The sequence below is a fragment of the Nothobranchius furzeri genome, chromosome 6 (genome assembly GCF_043380555.1).
Source record: "Nothobranchius furzeri strain GRZ-AD chromosome 6, NfurGRZ-RIMD1, whole genome shotgun sequence".
NCBI classification, from domain to species: domain Eukaryota; kingdom Metazoa; phylum Chordata; class Actinopteri; order Cyprinodontiformes; family Nothobranchiidae; genus Nothobranchius; species Nothobranchius furzeri.
In genome coordinates this window covers 66,471,763-66,478,561 of record NC_091746.1, presented here as the reverse complement: position 1 = coordinate 66,478,561, position 6,799 = coordinate 66,471,763, and the positions used below count along the sequence as shown (strand labels likewise).

General features: G+C 43.7%; 1 protein-coding gene across 1 annotated transcript in view; it reads left to right on the top strand.

Moving 5' to 3' along the window:
- Positions 1-6,799, top strand: part of fbp1b (fructose-1,6-bisphosphatase 1b) — a 291,591-nt gene that overhangs the window by 104,267 nt on the left and 180,525 nt on the right. The gene's annotated exons all lie outside the window — the stretch shown is intronic.

Below are 6,799 nucleotides of genomic sequence, written 5' to 3'. Positions count from 1 at the left end.
GGAGGAGGAATTGAAGAAAACAGTACTGAATTTAGAATCAGAAAAAGTATTTATCACTGAGGGGCAATTTAAACAACAGCAGAGCATGACGTTGGAGATAAGAACAGTGAATAAACAGGCAACAAGAAGAAGCAAAAATGCAGTAAAAATAGGGATAGAACAAATAATAAACTGTATAGTTTAAAATTTAACAATCACTGCATAAGTGAATAAAAGTGACTAAAGTGTCGGCAGAATAAAAAACTATAAAAGTGATTACAGAATAGTCCAGGGAGAGGGTTTCTGGGTGTGGGAGATGGTCTTATCTGCTGGAGTTGAAGCGCAGAGTCGCTTTGGGGACAAAGGTGGCTCTCCTCCTCTCAGTCTTGCATGGAGCGGAGGCGCCGCCCAGAGGGGAGCCATTGAAATGCGGGGTGAAGAATGTGAGAGGGATCGTGGACGATTCTGGCTGCCTGTCTCAGGGCCTGTTGGCTGAAAACCTGAGCAAGAGTTCTGACAGGCAGGCCAACGATTTGGGAGCACACTGATGCAGTGTGTTCCTGTTCTGCAGGCTGAGGGAGCGGAACCGGCAGGTGATGGAGAAGGTCATGATGCTTTCCAGGAAGGCACAGTAAAAAGTCATCATGATGGATGAGCTGACTCCAGAGGAGTTGAGTTTCCTAAGGAGATATAGCCGTTGGTGGCACTTTCTGAGAATCTCCTCTGTGTTAGCGGAGAATTTCAGGAGGTTGTCAAAGGTGGTTTCCAGGTACTTGTACTCCTCAGCTACCTCCACTGGCTCCCTGTGGATAGTGGTGGTGACTGAAGCAGCCGGATCCCTCTGCCTCCTGGAGAAGGTCACCACCTTTGGTTTTGCTCACATTCAGTTCAAGTTTGGAGATGTCACACCTCTCTACAAACTCCTGAAGAGCGGGTCCGTGGTGTTGTGAGGGGCCTGACAGCAGTGACAGGAGGACTGTTCCATCAGCGTATTTCACCAGGTGACAGTTGGGATGTGTGGATCTGCAGTCGTTGGTGTAGGGCAGGGGTCCTCAGTTATAATGGTATCGCTGGCTGTAATGCACATTACACACACGCTTGTAATATAAAGCCGGACAACACCTGTCCCCCTCCAGCTCACCAGGGCCGGGTGAACTCCTCTCCCTGGTCCTCCTGAGGGCTCTCACCACATCCTCTGTCTGGAAGGTGAGTGCAGACTAGAGCTGCCAGGTTTGAGTGAGGATCTATGCTTAAGCAGGGAGATATTGTCCACCTTAACCTGGTGTAGAAAGCATTGAGGTCGTCAGGGAGGGAGGAGGGGTTGCTGCCCTCCACCTGGATGGTCCTGGAGGCGGTGACCACAGTATTCACAGAGGCCATGGTTTTGAGCCCCTGCCACTGAGTGAAGGTCCCCTGTGGTAAATTATTTTTCCACAGTGTTTTATTACTCCAGTTTAGCAGATTTGATGGCCCTCTTGACCTCCCTGTTTACTTCTTTCTTAACCAACCTGTGCAGAGCCGGTGAAGAAAATCCTCTTTTTTTGTTGTTAAGGATTTCCTTTAGCTCCTTGCTGATCCAAGATTTGTTGTTGGGGTAGGTGGTGAGTGACTGTTTTTGAGGGGATGATGCTGTCCACACATGAGATGTGTCATCTTGTTTGCTGGTGTCATCAAAGAGAGAAAGAAGGCTGTCCCATTCAGTGGCCTGAAACATCCTTGTGGGGTGAGGGTACTTTCCGCTGTCCTCTACTGGATGCTTTTGGTGACCTTTTTAATCCTTTTTTAAAACTTGCTGAGGATCAATTATGCTGCCACAGCCCCATCTAGTGGGCAACTTTTGCTTCTTATCGTTCATTTATCCTTAGTGGGATAAAGACGAGCTTGCCCCCGCGCGACCTGACTCACTTCTCCATCACTTGACACGTGACATCAGCACCATCAGCCCGGTGTCTGTGCAGGATCTGCTCGGGTGCAGGATCGGCTCGGGGTCCTTCGACTGCCGATGACGTCACATGACTGCAAATCTACTTGGCTTTCACACACACGTTTTGGAAAGACATCAGCAGTTTTGTTAATAAATTTTTGTTTGTTAACACCTAAATGTTTTCTTTATAATTGTAATTTGTTAATAAAACATTCATATTATCTTTGTTTTGTAAAGAATGTGAAACTGCATAAAACCAACATGGGACTGACAAATTAGAGAACCGTTCTTATATGATTGCTTGGTGTCTTTCAATAAAGTTCTTATATTTTATTTTGCCCCATTTCATCAACATCAAGAGCTTTTGAGGGTCGCCGTTTATCATTTGCTTATATTTTACATTTCCTTTAGAAATTCAAACATATTTTCTCCAAAAAGTGTTGATTTTTGGACTACAGGACTACAACCACTAAGACTACTACCGCAAATTTGTTCTGACCAATCAAAATCATAACGTGATAACGTCACTTCTGTAAGCTTCATGTTCAGCCAATCACATCGGCAGTCGAAGGACCCCGAGCCGATCCTGTACCGACACCAGCCCACAGCCTCTGGCTTAGAGGGCAAGAAGCCGGCACCTCCCCGTTGACCACTGTCTTGTTTAGCTGTTAGTTGTCAATAAAGCTAAACAAAACCCATCAGCAAGGTTCACACACAGAGCTGTAGGCTGCACAAGTAAACAAAAGGAGGACAATAAAAGTAAAATTTACAGGTTTCCAGCTGATAACATACACAGAAGGCAAAGTCTACAATAAAAAAGTAAAACATCTGCCCCACACGTCCAGACACAAACAGGTTTTAGCCATCTGATGACTTAGGTGCTTTTGCACGACCACAGGAACGAGGAGCAGAACGGTGTGGTCCCAGCTGCTTTGAAAGCAGCAATTGTTTGGCCAACCCTGAAGAAACCTGGTGCTGATTAGCCTGGCAAGCCAGACTAAATAAATGTATTATTTAGTCTAAATAAATGTATTATTTAGTCTGGCAACGCTCCAATGACGGCTCTTGGTTGTGGGGCGGGTTGTAACGTTGTCTTTCAAATGATCTCCGCATTCCACTGGACAATGAATGTGACATACTCTTGTTTCACTCTGTTGCATCATCCCACCCACCAGGCATATAGAGTGCCCTGATTGGCCCACAAAGCAGATAAAGCTCTGTGATTTGTTCACCAAGCAGATAGAGCACTATGATTGGCCCACCATTATGGACCAATCACAGCTCTTTATGTGTTTGAAACCCCTCTAGAGAGCTGTGATTGGCCAGTCAGAATGCTGTTGGGGCTGCAGAGGTTCCAGTGGAGCGTTCCTAGACCAAACTTTGCAAATCAAGAATTTGGTCTAGTTCACCAGGCTAGGTGCTGATGTCTCTGTGACCAAAAATTACAGGCCTATCTCTACCCTGCCTTTTACATCAAAACTGCTTGAGAAAGTCGTTTATCAGCAGCTGGTCTCACATTTAGCTGACTCTGATCTGTTTGAGGTTGTCCAATCAGGGTTCAGGTCTGGCCATAGCACAGAGTCAGCTCTACTGAGGGTCTTAAATGACATCTATCTATCACTAGATCAGAGTACATCTGTGGTGCTTCTGTTGTTATATCTGACGGCAGCCTTCGACACAGTTGACCATGCGCACGACTTCCGGTTGCGCCGTAAGATGGCTACACCGACGAGAGCTCCCAGTCAGGGGCTCCGCTGGGGGGTCCCGCAGGGATTGATCCTTGGTCCTCTTTTGTTAGCAATTTATCTGCTTCCTCTGGGGTCAATCTTTCGTAAACATGGCCTAGTGTTCCATCTCTATGCTGACGATTGCCAGATTTACTCTCCATTGTGTCAGGAGAAAGGTCACTCTATCCAGTCCTTTGTGTCCTGTCTTAACAAGGTGAAGTCTTGGCTAATGGCCAACTTTCTGCATCTGAATGAGGGAAAGACAGCTCGTTTTTTTCCCCCCCCACCCCAATAGCAGGGCTGTGGGTCGTTATGTTGATCTTGGCCCTCTTTCTCCCAACTCAAAACCAGTTGTCACCAGTTTGGGGGTGAAAATTGACGCTGGATGCTCACATCAACTCTGTGATCCGGTCCAGTTTCTTTCACCTGAGACGCCTTGCAAAAATCAAGCATATGCTGTCGAGAGCCCACCTGGAGTGGGTAGTACCCATTTGTCTTCTACTTTAATGTTTTACCTTTGCATTATTTGAATTGCTTTTATTTTTTAATTATTCATCATGTTTCACATTTCTCATGGACCGTGTTCAGCGCCTTGGGCTTCCCGACAGGGTCGCGGAAGGCGCTTTATAAATAAAGCTTTGATTGATTGATTGATTGATTGATTGTGTGTAGTTCTGTGTGACCCGCGGTAATGGTCTTGTTACAATAATTACATAAAATGTGTTTTAATAGGTAGCCTTCAATATTGTTTGTTTCATGTTTTTGTTTACGTTACTCATCAGAATAAACAAGTATCTGTTCATCTTTAAAGATGAGCGGTGTCACGGCGATCCTTCAGCACCGCCCCACAACACGTAGAAGAACAACTTCATTGTCCAGGTGATCGGTTCTGAGGACTGTTGTCTCACAGCTCATTAGCCCTACCTGAAACATATCTGGAAGCTTTGTGCTAAAACACAGTTAGCTTTGAGTTATTTGTTCTTTGTTCATCTGCACAAAGATGTGTTGGATGATCTAAAGCAGTAATAGCTAAATCCCTAGGTTTTACTTTTGTTAGCTTAAATCACGGGATCCCCTGCAGAGCCCCGTGACCTTCACCAGCTTGTCCGGAGAAGCTGCAGTCAGATCCTTCAGCCCCAGCTGTCCCTCCTGTTTAATAAAAAAAACAACCAGGGAGGATCAGGCCGAGATCTGCAGCCTCACAGCACGAAGGAGATTGTTCAGGAAGCTGGTCACCGTGTAGAAAAGGATGCTAATCGTGAGCTCTGCTTGGTCCACTATGTCAGTATGTGGTGTTCCACATGTCTGGATGTCAGATGTGCGCTCCTTATTGCTCTGACAATCAAATGATATAAAATTGAATAAATACTGTTTTTTTGTGAGAAAACATCGGTTTAAACTGAATAAAACGTCACCATTTACAGGAAAGTCTGGCACCCCTTTCTGCTTGGCAGTTGAACAACTCCACACCGAGCTTTACTAAATTTTCCTCCAAGAGGCTCTCACAGCTGGGCCTCACCCGGGAAACCACCTGAAAAAAAAACTGCAATTTGGAGAGAGAAGACTGATCTTGAATTAAAAAAAAAACATTTAAGAACACACACCGTCCCGTTCACCTTGTAATGACAGATGTCATGAGCTCCAGCTGCTTTGATTCAGACATAATCAATCAGAACAGCTGAATTATGAACATTTTGTTTAATCAGATGAATGAAAAATGTATATTACATGCAATGCATTCTGTTTAAATGGGCTGTATTTGTATAGCACCTTCTTAACCCCCCAAGGTGTTCTACAACACAATCAGTCATTCAAACAGTCGTGGGGATGAGCTACGATGTAATAACAGCTGCTGGGGTGCACAGATGAAAGCGAGACTGCCAATCACTGGCGCCACCAGTCCCTCCGACCACCACCAGCAGGCAAGTTGGGTTAAACGTCTTACCCAACGACACAATAGCAGCATTCTTTGGTGGGAGCCGGGATTGAAGCTGCAACCTTCCAATTACTGGACAACCTGGTCTACCTCCTGAGCTACTGCTGTCCATAAACAGCAAAATAGAAGATAAGTCAAATGTAATAACTACATTTCTTTAACTATTGCTACAGTTGGTCTAGTCTAACTAATTCATATCAACACACGAATCTAAAATTTCAATATAAAGTCACACCTCCTTTTATTTACCAAATTAAGAGAAGCAAAATCTTATAGTAGCAGATTTATTAACTGCTGTGCAAAAGCAATCGGAAAAGGTTCCCCAAGGAGGATGGCTCTTAGAATTACTCGGTGGGAAAGCATCTAATCACAACCCAACAAAAAATAAATAAATATATAAAGGAGGAGAATAAACGGGGTACAAAGTGAAATTCAAACCAATAGAAATAAAACAAATTAAATGAAAATAAAAAGGCCCAGTTGCAAGGAGTTTCAAACATTTTCATAACCATGAAAGATCCTAAATATATCTGTTTTTATATTTTAAGATTATATTTGCATCAAATTGAAACATTTGATGGGACCAAACTTCAATACTTAAATGGGAAGACAATGATTCATGAGAGATATCCATAACTGTAAGACATTGTCACATTTGTGGAGAAAGGTCCTCTGATGTTTGACAAATCTGACATTTTTCAACCACAAATTGGAATATTTTCTAAATTAATAGTTAGAAGGGTAAATATTATGTCCATCCATCTATACTGTCTTACACTATCCATAGTTGGGTTGCTAAGGCCTAGGCTCCAAGAGAAGCTCTATTGTAAATAAGAGTTATTTGGAAATGTGTTTTTTTATATATATTTACATCCCTCTGTCTCTCAGCAGTTTATTGCTGTAGTTGTTGCTGTTAGTATTTGTTCACATCTTTATTCTTTGTGAAAATAGAATTTGGTAGTGTTTCGTTTTGTCCGCGCTCATTTGTGACAGATCATTTGCTGCTGTGGTCCCCAGACTCTGGAACTCTCTCTCCCTGAGCCTGAGAGCAGTAGACCCCTTTAAAAAGTAGTGGAAAACTCACCTGTTCAAGCTGGCTTTAGAATGACCTTCACCACTCTCTCCTTATTCTGCTCTCCCTATTCGACCTTCCTGGATCCACTGATTTCTCTCTTTCCTATTCACTCTCTCTCTCTTTCTTTACACATTTTTAAAACCACAAGTCATTTTTTG